Source organism: Taudactylus pleione, unplaced genomic scaffold (genome assembly GCF_031769625.1).
Source record: "Taudactylus pleione unplaced genomic scaffold, aTauple2 ptg000277l, whole genome shotgun sequence".
NCBI lineage: Eukaryota > Metazoa > Chordata > Amphibia > Anura > Myobatrachidae > Taudactylus > Taudactylus pleione.
In genome coordinates, this window is record NW_028284679.1 from 4,227,689 (window position 1) to 4,242,971 (window position 15,283).

At 47.9% G+C, this 15,283-nt stretch overlaps 1 protein-coding gene across 1 annotated transcript in view; it reads left to right on the forward strand.

Annotated features, from left to right (window-relative positions):
- The first annotated feature begins 5,358 nt into the window (after positions 1 to 5,358).
- The window catches only part of DTNB (dystrobrevin beta), a 200,639-nt gene continuing 190,714 nt past the window's right edge, over positions 5,359 to 15,283 (forward strand). Inside the window, exon 1 of the mRNA XM_088481740.1 lies at positions 5,359 to 5,489. The gene's annotated coding sequence lies outside the window, so the exon portion shown is untranslated. The remainder of the gene's footprint in view (positions 5,490 to 15,283) is intronic.

Genomic DNA, 15,283 nt, shown 5'->3' on the forward strand with positions numbered 1-15,283 from the left:
GACTTCATCCTTTCGGACCTATCAGGCCTCAGGTAAGGCTAGAACTTAGGGCCTGATTCAGAGCCGGACCTGTAACAGAGCGCTCGCTCTGAATCAGGGCCGGCCCTCTGGTTTTGCAGAACGACCTCCTGGCCGCTCACATAGCTGCTCACCATCGGGCTTGCGACGAGACCCTTGTGGGTCTCGTTGCCGCAAGCCCAAGAGTGCTTTTGGCTCAAACAGAGCCGAAAGCACTCCCACTGACATCACTTGTGAACGCCATGGGAACACCTCCGTCTGGGCAGCCATGCCCCCGGCCCGCCCACCAAAGGGGGCGTGCTGTCACTCAACATCGACAGCACGCCCCCTTTGGTACGAGACCCGGAGCGACGGCTTGCCCGTCGCTATCCGGGTCTCATGCATGCGCACGGCGGAGCCGGCTCCGTCATGCGCACTGGGCCACCATCGACCCGCTTGCAAGCGCATAGCACTCGCTAGCGGGTCTGAATCAGGCCCTCAGTCCTTTCCCAGGCTATCCACCGCCAAAAAATCGGCCAGGCCTAAAAAGCAGCCTTGGAGTACCAGACGTCCAGCTGCCAAACCAGATGACAAGCCCTCCGCTTGATGGGATGGGCTTCCCAGTTCGCCCAGCACTGGTGTCAGACTACCACGGATTTCTGGCTGAGGGAAGTGGTCTCTCTGAGGTATGCCCTCTCCTTCCGCAGAAGGCCTCCCCATCAATTCTTTTGCACAGGGCATCCGAAAAACGCGGACCAGGCTTTGACTATTCAACAGATGTATTCTAGCCTTTTTGTAGTCCAGAAGCCAAACGGTTCTTATCGTCCTATTCTCAATCTCAGGTCCCTGAACACATTTCTCAGGGTACCCAGGTTCAGGATGGAAACTCTACGCTCAGTTATACTGGCTATGCAACCTGGGGATTTTATGGTGTCTCTGGATATTCAGGATGCATACCTGCATATTCCAATTACTTCAACTCACCAACGTTTTCCCAGGTTTGCTGGTCACAACAGCATTTCCAGTTTCAGGCTCTACCATTTGGCCTTGCAACTACACCTCAGGTGTTTACAAAGGTCATGGCGGTAATGGCAGCCTATCTGCAGCTGCAGGGGATCCACCTGTTACCATACCTGGAAGGCCTCTTACCGTTGGCAGGGTCTCCAGAGGTCCTTCACCACCACCTGCAGCTAAAGATATTTGTGCTCCAGGTACACGGGTGGTTGGTCAACTAGAAGAAGTCCTCACTGATTCCGTCTCGAAGGATGCTCCATCTGGGAGCGCTGTTGGATTCACAACAGCAAAGGATTTGTCTGCCAGCCGAAAAAATCTCCACTTTTGCAGATGTGAGTATGCAGATGCCTTCACACTCGCCAAGTGTCAGTCTACTCAGCGTTGCAGTTGCTGGGATCTATGTTGTCAGTGTTCGACATGGTAGAGTATGCCCAGTTTCATTCCCGGCATCTGCAAAAATCAATCCTCTCCAAGTGGGACGGATTACCCCATCATATACAGACTTAATTGATGGTGTTTTCTCCGGAGGTGCGCCTGTCATTGACTTGGTGGCTACAGATGGTCCACCTCAACAAGGGTCATCCCTTTTGGATCTCGGACTGGGTCCTTCTGACGATGGATGCCAGTCTTGGGGCGCAGTGACAGGTCCACACTTTTTTCAGAGAAGGTGGACCGCAGAGGAATCTGCTTCCAATCAATATATTGGAACTGCAGGCAGTTTTCAGGGTCTTGTAGCAAGCCAGGCTGTTGCTTCACGAAAAACCTGTGCAACTACAATCAGACAATACCACGACAGTGGCTTATCTAAACTGTCAAGGAGGAACTTGAAGTCAGGCAGCAATGACAGAGGTGTCACGCATTCTGACATGGGCGGAAGGCCATCTACCAGCCATATCGGTGGTGTTCATTCCGGGAGTGCTAAATTGGGAAGCAGACTTCCTCAGCCATCACGACATGCATCCTGGGGAATGGTCTCTCCACCAAGAAGTGTTTTAGCTCTTAGTGGACAGGTGGGGCCTTCCAGATGTGGACCTCAGGTCTTCCTTGTATTCTTCGAAAATTCAAACAAGAGGGAGGCATGGTCCTACTGGTGGCTCCAGCGTGGCCCCGACGTCAATGGTACTCAGATCTTTGGAGTCTCTCCATCGACACTCGTGGCTGTTGCCTCAACGTCCAGACCTGTTGTTTCAGGGTCCTTGCCTCTACCCAGATCTCGGTCATCTGTCTTTGACAGGCACAGGGGGGGGGGAGGTTAGGGTTAGGCACCCCTAGGGAGGGTTAGGGGGTAGATTAGGTTAGTTTATACTTACCTTGTAGACAATCGGGATTTCCATCCACGTCGGGCTGACGCTGCAGGGGTTTGAACCGTTGGCCATGCGGCCGGCGGTATAACGTATGTATTCCATCCTACCCACGTCTCAGCCAGCACCCATGGAAGAGCCAGCCTCTTTTGAATCCAAGATACAGATGTGAATCCAAGATGGCACATGTGAATCCAAGATGGCCCATGTGAAACCATTCTATCAAAATGAGGCTGCCTCCCTGGGAACAGCAGTAAGTGAAGCTGGGCCACCCAGGTTAGTAGTCCATGTCCCAGGGGTGACGGTAGTCTATGTCCTAGGGTGCAAGAGGGGGTTTGGGTGGGATGGTAGTCTATGTCCAGGGTGGGTTGGGGTGGTACAGTAGTCTATGTCAAGGAGAGGGGTGGGATGATAGTCTATGTCCTGTTGGGTTGGGATAGCAGTCTATGTCCTGTGGGGGTTGGGGTGTTACAGTAGTCTATGTCCGGGAGGGTTGTGGTGTTACAGTAGTCTATGTCCTGGGAATGGGTAGGAGGGGGGATTGGGGTGGTACAATAGTCTATGTTCTGGGTGGGTTGGTACAGTAGTCTATGTCCTAGGGTGAAAGAGGGGGTTTGGGTGGGATGGTAGTCTATATCCTGGAGAGTTGGGGTGGTACAGTAGTCTATGTCAAGGGGAGGAGGGGGTGCGAGGGAGGATTGGGGTGGTACAATAGTCTATGTTCTGGGAGGGGTGGGAAAATAGTCTGTGTCCTGGTGGGGTTGGTCTATATCCTGTTGGGAGTGAGGGGGACGGACGGATATTCATTTTGCAGAGGGGGATGTTGGTCTATGTCCCGGGAAAGGGAGTGGGGGGGGGGTTTATGGCACAGAGGAGTGGGGAGTCAAGCGTCTATGGTCCAGGGTCCCTATTGTGTGGTAACACGCCCAGATTTGGACTTCCTGTGGTAGACTATAAAAAAAATATATATATTTTTAAGAAATAGAAAATCAAATATTTTAATATATTTAAAAAAAGAAATTTTTTTTAGTTATTTCCATAATAAGGCATCTTTCCATTTCCAGTGCTTGTGTTGCCACTGTCCTTGTTAAAAAGGCTTAAATTGGAAACCCTTAGCGTTGGCGATCAGTCGCGATACTTGGCAACAGCCACTGCCGGCGGTGTCCTTTGATAAACAGAAGAAGACTTTATCCCCTATCAAAGCTGCCATTGTAAGCATAGACAGGAATTTTCAGAGAGTAATAAATAGACCTCCATCTGCACATGGTCCCAGACTGTAATCATTGTGCGTGTGTGACGGCTGTTACTCCGAATGAATGATCTGATTACAATGTAATTGCTCTGCGCATGGTGAAGCATCGTCCATTCAAAGAGCCAACGCTATCTGTGCGTCTGTGGTCGGCTGCTGGTGGGGCGGTTTATACTTATGTACAGATACAGACATAGATTTCTTGGGTTATGCCTTCCGTAAAAGCCACATGTATGAAACACGTGAGATCCTGCCCCGTTGTGGTCTGTTGGCCCGTGTAACTTCTGTCTGGGACATGATGTAAGGAGAACTCCTCGCAGCTCTATAATAACCGGCTCTCACATTCCTTCAGCACTTAAACAGCCCTATGAAAGAATTACAATTAATTATCTGTGTAAAAACTCAGGACGGTCTCTTTGTTTATGCAGAAGTAATTACACCCACTGACTGAAAAGACAATGGAGGTGAACAGCCGGGCATTTATCATCCATACAAATCTAGAATAGACAACAGAGATGTTTAGAAGAATAATTCACCCAGTGAATCTGCTAAGAGTTATAGAGCGGGCTGAACATCTTTAGTGGGTGCATACTAATATACACAATCTCCGGGCTAGGGTAAATGTGGCATATGTACACACTGGTACACACATTCATACCATAGCATGGCACTGTAGGACCACAATACTGGGGTGTATGAACCTAGGGACTTTAGTTGCTCCCCTTAATCTATCGCAGGCGAGCATCATTGGGAGATAAAGGCTGATTCTGTGTGACTTTTCACCTGGACAAGCCATGTTGCCCACCATGGGTACAAATATATTTATTATGTTTGCATGCAGGGTAAATACTGTCTGCTTTTGCATGCTGACCAGCTATATATTTACACAACAATGAGACTTCAGTTCTGTGGACACAACCCTCCTAAATGTAATCTCTTTTTGCTTTGCTCCCAAATCATAATCATGCCCAGGACAGGAGTATAGATAGTGCCTGGTACAGGAGAGGGTGCAATCAGTGTCCGGAATAGGAGGAGGTGCAGACAGTGCCCAGGACAGGAGGGGGTGCAGACAGTGCCCAGGACAGGAGGGGGTGCAGACAGTGCCCAGGACAGGAGGGGGTGCAGACAGTGCCCAGGACAGGAGGGGGTGCAGACAGTGCCTAGGACAAGAGGGGGTACAGACAGTGCCCAGGACAGGAGGGGGTGCAGACAGTGCCCAGGACAGGAGGGGGTGCAGACAGTGCCCGGGACGAGAGAGGGTGCAGACAGTGCCCGGGACAGGAGAGGGGTACAGACAGTGCCTAGGACAAGAGGGGGTACAGACAGTGCCCAGGACAGGAGGGTGGTGCAGACAGTGCCCAGGACAGGAGTACAGACAGTGCCCAGGACAGGAGGAGGCGCAGACAGTGCCCGGGACAGGAGGGGGCGCAGACAGTGCCCGGGACAGGAGGGGGCGCAGACAGTGCCCGGGAAGAGAGAGAGGGGTGCAGACAGTGCCCGGGACAGGAGGGGGGTGCAGGCAGTGCCCGGGAAGAGAGAGAGGGGTGCAGACAGTGCCCGGGACAGGAGGGGGGGGGGTGCAGGCAGTGCCCGGGAAGAGAGAGGGGGGCAGACAGACTTGGGATGCTGTATGAAGACAGGCAGGCTGTGAGTCTGTGACTGAGCGGCAGAGCCGGAGGCAGGGAAGAGGAGGAGGGACAGTGATGGGCATTATATACCCAGGCTAGTGCTTGGCAGCACCCGGTGTACATGACTATGCCCTGACACACTGCCAGTGAGGAAGATGGCGGCCGGCGCTGCGAGTGGGGCGGGGACCTGGCAGCGGCGGGAGCGAGGGACGGGCACGAGCACCGGGAAGCGGAGGCGGCGGCAGGAAGAGGGCGCGCGCCCGTCCGGTTCGGAGACCGAGCAACGGGACCACCGGAGAGGTATTACACTAATAATATATATATATTATATACCCCGTGTAATGTGTATATATGCCCTTCATACCCTTTATAATATGTCTGTGTATATATATATCCACACACACTATAGTCTACTATATATTCTATATAATGTATATATGTCCTGTATTCTGCTATATTCCCTGTATAATGTATATATGTCCTGTATTCTGCTATATTCCCTGTATAATGTATATACGTCCTGTATTCTACTATATACCCAGTATAATGTATATATGTCCTGTATTCTGCTATATACCCTGTATAATGTATATATGTCCTGTATTCTGCTATATACCCTGTATAATGTATATATGTCCTGTATTCTGCTATATACCCTGTATAATGTATATATGTCCTGTATTCTGCTATATACCCAGTATAATGTATATATGTCCTGTATTCTGCTATATGTCCTGTATAATGTATATATGTCCTGTATTCTGCTATATACCCAGTATAATGTATATATGTCCTGTATTCTGCTATATACCCTGTATAATGTATATATGTCCTGTATTCTGCTATATACCCTGTATAATGTATATATGTCCTGTATTCTGCTATATACCCTGTATAATGTATATACGTCCTGTATTCTACTATATACCCTGTATAATGTATATACGTCCTGTATTCTACTATATACCCTGTATAATGTATATACGTCCTGTATTCTGCTATATACCCATTATAATGTATATATGTCCTGTATTCTACTATATACCCAGTATAATGTATATACGTCCTGTATTCTACTATATACCCAGTATAATGTATATATGTCCTGTATTCTGCTATATGCCCTGTGTAATGTGTATATGTCCTGTATTCTGCTATATGCCCAGTATAATGTGTATATATATCCTATATAATGTATATGTCCTGTATAATGTATATACCGTATGTCCTGTATTCTGCTATATGCCCTGTATAATGTATATATGTCCTGTATTCTGCTATATACCCAGTATAATGTATATATGTCCTGTATTCTGCTATATGCCCTGTGTAATGTATATATGTCCTGTATTCTGCTATATGCCCAGTATAATGTATATATGTCCTGTATTCTGCTATATACCCAGTATAATGTATATATGTCCTGTATTCTGCTATATGCCCTGTGTAATGTATATATGTCCTGTATTCTGCTATATGCCCAGTATAATGTGTATATATATCCTATATAATGTATATGTCCTGTATAATGTATATACCGTATGTCCTGTATTCTGCTATATGCCCTGTATAATGTATATATGTCCTGTATTCTGCTATATGCCCTGTATAATGTGTATATATATCCTATATAATGTATATGTCCTGTATAATGTATATACGTCCTGTATTCTGCTATATGCCCTGTATAATGTAGATATGTCCTGTATTCTGCTATATACCCAGTATAATGTATATATGTCCTGTATTCTGCTATATACCCAGTATAATGTATATATGTCCTGTATTCTGCTATATACCCAGTATAATGTATATATGTCCTGTATTCTGCTATATTCCCTGTATAATGTATATACGTCCTGTATTCTACTATATACCCAGTATAATGTATATATGTCCTGTATTCTGCTATATACCCAGTATAATGTATATATGTCCTGTATTCTGCTATATACCCAGTATAATGTATATATGTCCTGTATTCTGCTATATGCCCTGTGTAATGTATATATGTCCTGTATTCTGCTATATGCCCAGTATAATGTATAATGTCCTGTATTCTGCTATATGCCCAGTATAATGTATATATGTCCTGTATTCTGCTATATACCCAGTATAATGTATATATGTCCTGTATTCTGCTATATGCCCTGTGTAATGTATATATGTCCTGTATTCTGCTATATGCCCAGTATAATGTGTATATATATCCTATATAATGTATATGTCCTGTATAATGTATATACCGTATGTCCTGTATTCTGCTATATGCCCTGTATAATGTATATATGTCCTGTATTCTGCTATATGCCCTGTATAATGTGTATATATATCCTATATAATGTATATGTCCTGTATAATGTATATACGTCCTGTATTCTGCTATATGCCCTGTATAATGTAGATATGTCCTGTATTCTGCTATATACCCAGTATAATGTATATATGTCCTGTATTCTGCTATATACCCATTATAATGTATAATGTCCTGTATTCTGCTATATGCCCTGTATAATGTAGATATGTCCTGTATTCTGCTATATACCCAGTATAATGTAGATATGTCCTGTATTCTGCTATATGCCCAGTATAATGTAGATATGTCCTGTATACTGTATAGATGTCCTGTATTCTGCTATATGTCCTGTATTCTGCTATATGTCCTGTATTCTACTATATGTCCTGGATAATGTATATATGTCCTGTATTCTGCTATATGTCCTGTATTCTGCTATATGTCCTGTATAATGTATATATGTCCTTTATTCTGCTATATACCCAGTATAATGTATATATGTCCTGTATTCTGCTATATACCCTGTGTAATGTATATACGTCCTGTATTCTGCTATATGTCCTGTATAATGTATATATGTCCTTTATTCTGCTATATACCCAGTATAATGTATATATGTCCTGTATTCTGCTATATACCCAGTATAATGTATATATGTCCTGTATTCTGCTATATACCCAGTATAATGTATATATGTCCTGTATTCTGCTATATACCCAGTATAATGTATATATGCCCTGTATTCTGCTATATACCCAGTATAATGTATATATGTCCTGTATTCTGCTATATTCCCTGTATAATGTATATACGTCCTGTATTCTACTATATACCCAGTATAATGTATATATGTCCTGTATTCTGCTATATACCCAGTATAATGTATATATGTCCTGTATTCTGCTATATACCCAGTATAATGTATATATGTCCTGTATTCTGCTATATGCCCTGTGTAATGTATATATGTCCTGTATTCTGCTATATGCCCAGTATAATGTATAATGTCCTGTATTCTGCTATATGCCCAGTATAATGTATATATGTCCTGTATTCTGCTATATACCCAGTATAATGTATATATGTCCTGTATTCTGCTATATGCCCTGTGTAATGTATATATGTCCTGTATTCTGCTATATGCCCAGTATAATGTGTATATATATCCTATATAATGTATATGTCCTGTATAATGTATATACCGTATGTCCTGTATTCTGCTATATGCCCTGTATAATGTATATATGTCCTGTATTCTGCTATATGCCCTGTATAATGTAGATATGTCCTGTATTCTGCTATATACCCAGTATAATGTATATATGTCCTGTATTCTGCTATATACCCATTATAATGTATAATGTCCTGTATTCTGCTATATGCCCTGTATAATGTAGATATGTCCTGTATTCTGCTATATACCCAGTATAATGTAGATATGTCCTGTATTCTGCTATATGCCCAGTATAATGTATATATGTCCTGTATACTGTATAGATGTCCTGTATTCTGCTATATGTCCTGTATTCTACTATATGTCCTGGATAATGTATATATGTTCTGTATTCTGCTATATACCCAGTATAATGTATATATGTCCTGTATTCTGCTATATGCCCCGTATAATGTATATATGTCCTGTATTCTGCTATATTCCCTGTATAATGTATAATGTCCTGTATTCTGCTATATGCCCTGTATAATGTATAATGTCCTGTATTCTGCTATATGCCCTGTATAATGTAGATATGTCCTGTATTCTGCTATATGCCCTGCATAATGTATATATGTCCTGTATACTGTATAGATGTCCTGTATTCTGCTATATGTCCTGTATTCTACTATATGTCCTGGATAATGTATATATGTCCTGTATTCTGCTATATACCCAGTATAATGTATATATGTCCTGTATTCTGCTATATGCCCTGTATAATGTATATACCGTATGTCCTGTATTCTGCTATATGCCCTGTATAATGTAGATACGTCCTGTATTCTGCTATATACCCAGTATAATGTATATATGTCCTGTATTCTGCTATATGCCCTGTGTAATGTATATACCGTATGTCCTGTATTCTGCTATATGCCCCGTATAATGTATATATGTCCTGTATTCTGCTATATTCCCTGTATAATGTATATATGACCTGTATTCTGCTATATACCCAGTATAATGTATATACGTCCTGTATTCTGCTATATGCCCTGTATAATGTATGTATGTCCTGTATTCTGCTATATGCCCTGTATAATGTATATACGTCCTGTATTCTGCTATATGCCCTGTATAATGTATATACGTCCTGTATTCTGCTATATGCCCAGTATAATGTATATATGTCCTGTATTCTGCTATATGCCCTGCATAATGTATATACGTCCTGTATTCTGCTATATGCCCTGCATAATGTATATATGTCCTGTATACTGTATAGATGTCCTGTATTCTGCTATATGCCCTGTATAATGTATATACGTCCTGTATTCTGCTATATGCCCAGTATAATGTATATACGTCCTGTATTCTGCTATATGCCCTGCATAATGTATATACGTCCTGTATTCTGCTATATGCCCTGCATAATGTATATTTCTACTTCAGGGTCCATAGGGGGTCCACAGGGTTGACCTTGGGGTTATAGCTGGAACAGGATCCATGGGCACCACACAGTTAAGCTTTTAGCTCCCAGGATGCACTTGGGTCCTCCTCTATACCCCGCCCCCGAGCCACAGGCACCCCAGTGTAAGCTGGTGCCCGGCCGGAGTCGGTCACCGCGCAGAGGGGCTGCAGGAGCAGCCCCCAAAAGCTTTTATTTTAAGTTAAATTTTATTTATTTTTAATCTATTTTTACTACAGACGGCAGCGAAGGGCTGTCTGTACAGACGCCCACGCTGCCGCTCTGATCCCCGACTGGCGCCGCGACGCCAGTACTGATCTGGGGATCGCGGCGGGAGGGCAGAGTCCGTACTAGCCGGACTCTGTCTACCTCCCAGGACTGCTGCCGGAGTCGCCGGGGATTCAGGTAAGCCGCGCGTCGCTGGCTAGCGGCGGCGCGCGGAATGCCTTAAATGCAGTCCTTTAGCCTCCGGTCCGGGGGACAGACCGGAGGCTGCTGGCAGTGGCGGCGGGCCCCCCCCATAACCCGTGGGACCACTAGACCACCAGGGATAACCGGCAAGCGGGAAGCCAGCATCCCTGGGGTTAATGGCCAGCCAGGGGAGGAAGCCTTCCCTGTCAGCGGCTCCTCCCCTCAGCTCAGCGCGCCTTTCAGCACGCAGTCTGGCGTCGCTGAGCTGCAGATTCCTCGGCCACTCCTCCTCTGAGGTCTCCAGCGGCCATTTTCCCAGTGGCAGCGCAGATCTCAGGGAGCACGCGGACCGGTCCCCCTGTGTACCTCTCCCCTGATTAAGGACAGCGTACACAGCACTATAGCCCTCCCAGACACTGAATCTGGGCAGGTTGATTGTAGTGTAAAGGTGCAGTGAGTATATCTTCCTGCATGGTATGTGACTTTTTGCTAGTGCTGCCTGTCTGTGCTTATTTTCCGCTTACTGTCAGCTTATACCTATCCCTTTACTTCTCCTACAAGCCCTGCAGGTGTGTGGGGGAGGGGCGTTTCTACTGACCTCACTTATATAGATCACGTATTTGTGAGGTCCGTCACATACAGTTGTGTGCTACTCAGTGCCATATTGTGGGCTGTTGTTCAGCACACCGGTGAGTGCGTTTTACTTCTACCCTGGTGCCAGATATATAATATATTCTGTCATGTCAGACGAGGAGGTTGAGCGCTCAGTGGCTCCGGTGTTGGCCTCCTGCGGACGCTGTTCTGCAGGAGTAGATAGGGAGGATTTGTCACAGGATGGCCTGTGTAGTCGATGCCAGGTGGCTCCTGGCCCATCCAGACCTTCTCTGGCGCAGGAACCACCGTGGGCGATGTTTTCTCAAGTGCTGGTGTCTATTGCGGACCGTCTGTCGGTCCCGACTGCTCTCCCTACTAGGGCGGTGCCCCAGCCGACCATCCCCCATTCCCCGGGTGTCCCGCAGTTATTGCGGAGTCCTCCTGGGTCTCAATCAGTTGGTCCCTTTGGGGGGTTGCCTATGTATATACAGGCTTCCCCTGTGCCGCAGCAGCCTGTGGTACCTTTTCAGGCCCCTATGGCGACGCCTCCACCATGGGTGGATGTGCTCTCCAACTCCGTGCAAAATTTGGCGGCCGCTTCCTCGGCTTTTCAGTCAATGTTGCAGACTGACATGCCTTCTAGGATTTCTAAACGCCCACTCATGGCACGGGCTGCTCAGGTATCGGACTCAGAGGGTTCCTCAGATGATGGGGAGGTCCCTGATGACACTGACTCGGACGCCTCGGTCCAGGAAATGGATACCAAGTCGTCCATTAATGTGCGAGCACTAGTTAGGGCGGTGCGAGCTATTCTTCTTATAGAGGATGAGGCACCGGTTCCTAGGTCGAAGTTTCCTAGTTTCAAAAAAACTAAGGTGGCTTCTGCGGTGTTTCCCCTGTCTGATCAGTTGACGGATCATATGGCGGTAGCTTGGCAGGCGCCCAGTAAGAGATTCCTTCCTCAGAAGCGGTTGGCTTCTAATTACCCCTTCCCTGAGGCACATTGTAAAAAATGGGAAACTCCACCGGCGGTGGATTCCCATGTCACCCGTTTAACTCGGGGCGCCACCTTACCATTACCGTCGATATCCTCGCTGAAGGATCCCACGGACAGGAAAGTTGAGACTTGCTTAAAGTCTATTTACTCCCTCTCCGGGGCGGTGGCCCGACCGTCCATGGCCATTTCCTGGGTGGCCAAGGCCATTGAGGGGTGGGCCAATGCATTGGAAGATACCTTCCCGGACGACGCTCCGGATGTCCAGCGGGCGTTGTTGGGACAAATGAGGGACGCCGCTTCTTACATTGGAGAAGCTTCTTTAGATGCTAGTCTGCTGACCTCGCGGGTATCGGCTGCAGCGGTGTCTGCCCGCCGATCCTTATGGTTGCGGTCCTGGAGAGCGGACTCTGATTCAAAGAAAGGTCTGGAGGCCTTACCTTTCAATGGGGAATTACTATTTGGTCCGGACTTGGACAAAATAGTGGACACCCTGGCTAAATCCAAGTCGGCCTTCCTCCCTTCGGCGGCACTGCCTGCTAAGGTTCGGAGTTCGGCTTTTCGTTCCTTTCGGGTTCAGGGTAAGGCGAAAGGTCAGTCCTTCCCGAGACAGTCTGCGAGTAAGACGGCCTCTAAACCCAAGAAGCAAGCCTGGAGTGCTCGGCGCCCTTCTTCCAAGCAGGAAGATAAACCTGCGGCCTGATGGGACGGGCCTCCCTCTGGGGGACCTCAGAGTGGGAGGCCGACTTCTTCTATTTGCCCAGTGCTGGCACAATACCACCACGGATGCCTGGGTTCGAGAAGTGGTCTCCCAGGGGTACGCCCTGTCTTTTCGGCACAGACCACCCCACCAGTTTTTCTGCACAAGTCCTTCTCAGGACAAGACCAAGGCGTTACAGGTTCAGGAGGCTATAGAGTCCTTGCTGAAAGCAGGGGTCATTGTTCCCGTTCCTCTATCACAACGAGGGACGGGGTATTATTCGTCTCTGTTTCTGGTGCAGAAACCCAATGGTTCTCATCGCCCTATCCTCAACTTGAAGTCTCTGAACAAATTCCTCAGAGTTCCCAAGTTCAGGATGGAAACGTTACGTTCCATCATTCTGGCGATGGAACCGGGGGATTACATGGTGTCCCTGGACATCCAGGACGCCTACCTCCATGTTCCGATAGCATCTTCACACCAGCGGTATCTGAGGTTCGCTATCCTTCAACACCACTATCAGTTCCGGGCGCTACCCTTTGGTCTCTCCACGGCACCGAGGGTGTTCACGAAGATTATGGCGGTCATGGCCGCACATCTTCGGAACCAGAATGTACGGCTGCTGCCGTACCTGGACGACCTCCTGTTGCTGGCGAGCTCCCCGGAGGTACTGCTTCAACATCTCCACCTGACGATCGCTTGCCTGCAAGCACACGGGTGGTTGATAAATTGGAAAAAGTCCTCCCTGATTCCATCACAGCGGATGGTTCATTTGGGAGCCCTGCTGGATTCGCGTCAGCAAAGGATCTTCCTGACTCCGGAGAAGGTCGCCTCACTACAGCTGCGGATACGCAGTTGCCTGAGCCGTTGCCGCCTGTCGGTCCATTCGGCTATGAGAGTTCTGGGGTCCATGGTGTCGACATTCGACATGGTGGAATTTGCCCAGTTCCATTCCCGGCCCCTGCAGGGGCTGATTCTATCAGAATGGAACGGGTTACCTCACCGGATCCGCTCTCAGGTGCTGGTGTTGTCTCCGGACGTTCGGCTATCTTTGGCTTGGTGGCTTCAGACAGCTCATCTGGTCGAGGGGCGCCCATTTTGGGTCCCGGACTGGGTCCTGCTCACGACGGATGCCAGTCTCCGGGGTTGGGGGGCAGTGACCGGCTCTTTGTCGCTTCAGGGTCGTTGGTCAGCGGAAGAAGCACTTCTCCCCATCAACATCCTGGAACTGCGGGCAGTATACAAGGCCCTGCAGTCGTCCGGCCCCGCTCTTCACGGAAGGGCGGTACAGGTGCAGTCCGACAACGCCACCACGGTGGCGTATATCAATCACCAAGGCGGAACTCGCAGTCAGGCAGCGATGTCGGAGGTGTCTCGTATCCTGTCTTGGGCGGAGGGTCACATTCCAGTGATCTCGGCGGTCTTCATCCCCGGAGTCCTCAATTGGGAGGCGGACTTCCTCAGCCGTCACGACGTGCATCCCGGGGAATGGTCGCTTCACCCAGAGGTGTTTCAGCTACTCGTGGACAGGTGGGGACTGCCGGAGCTGGACTTGATGGCCTCCCGTCACAATCACAAGTTGCCCGTTTACGGGTCAAGGACAAGAGACGCAGGTGCAAGTCTGGTGGACGCGCTGTCGCTGACATGGACGTTTCACCTGGCGTATCTGTTTCCTCCGATATCCCTGCTTCCTCGGGTTCTGCGGAAATTCAAGCAGGACGGCGGCATGCTCGTGCTGGTAGCTCCGGCCTGGCCCAGACGTCCTTGGTACTCCGATCTGAGGAGCCTCTCCATCGACGTTCCGTACCTTCTTCCTCAACGTCGGGATCTGTTGTCTCAGGGGCCCTGCCTTTACCCGGATCTGGGTCGGCTGTCTTTGACGGCGTGGCTCTTGAGACAGCCGTCTTGAGGTCTCGGGGCTTCTCCAGTTCGGTTATTGGTACGATGCTCAGGGCACGCAAGCCTGCTTCAGCACGGATTTATCACAGAGTGTGGCACTCTTACTTTCAGTGGTGTGAGTCCAGACTTTATGATCCTCAGGTGTTCCGAGTTTCTAGGATCTTGGAATTTCTTCAGTCAGGATTGGATCTCGGCTTACGCCTTGCATCTCTGAAGGTTCATGTGTCCGCCTTGTCCGTGTGGTTTCAACGGCGGATTGCAATACTACCAGACGTTCACACCTTTTTCCAAGGTGTTATCAGGATCCAGCCTCCCTTTGTGCCTCCGGTGGCTCCTTGGGACTTGGCGGTGGTGCTACGGGTCCTGCAGGGTCCTCCGTTTGAGCCTCTTGAGGCGGTGGAGCTCAAGTGGCTGACATTTAAGACGGTTTTTCTCCTGGCAATTGCTTCGGCCAGGAGGGTGTCTGAATTGGGGGCGCTTTCCTGTCGCCCTCCTTTCCTAATTTTTCACCAGGACAGAGCGGTGCTCCGCACTCGTCCTGAGTTTTTGCCCAAAGTGGTCTCGAAGTTCCATATT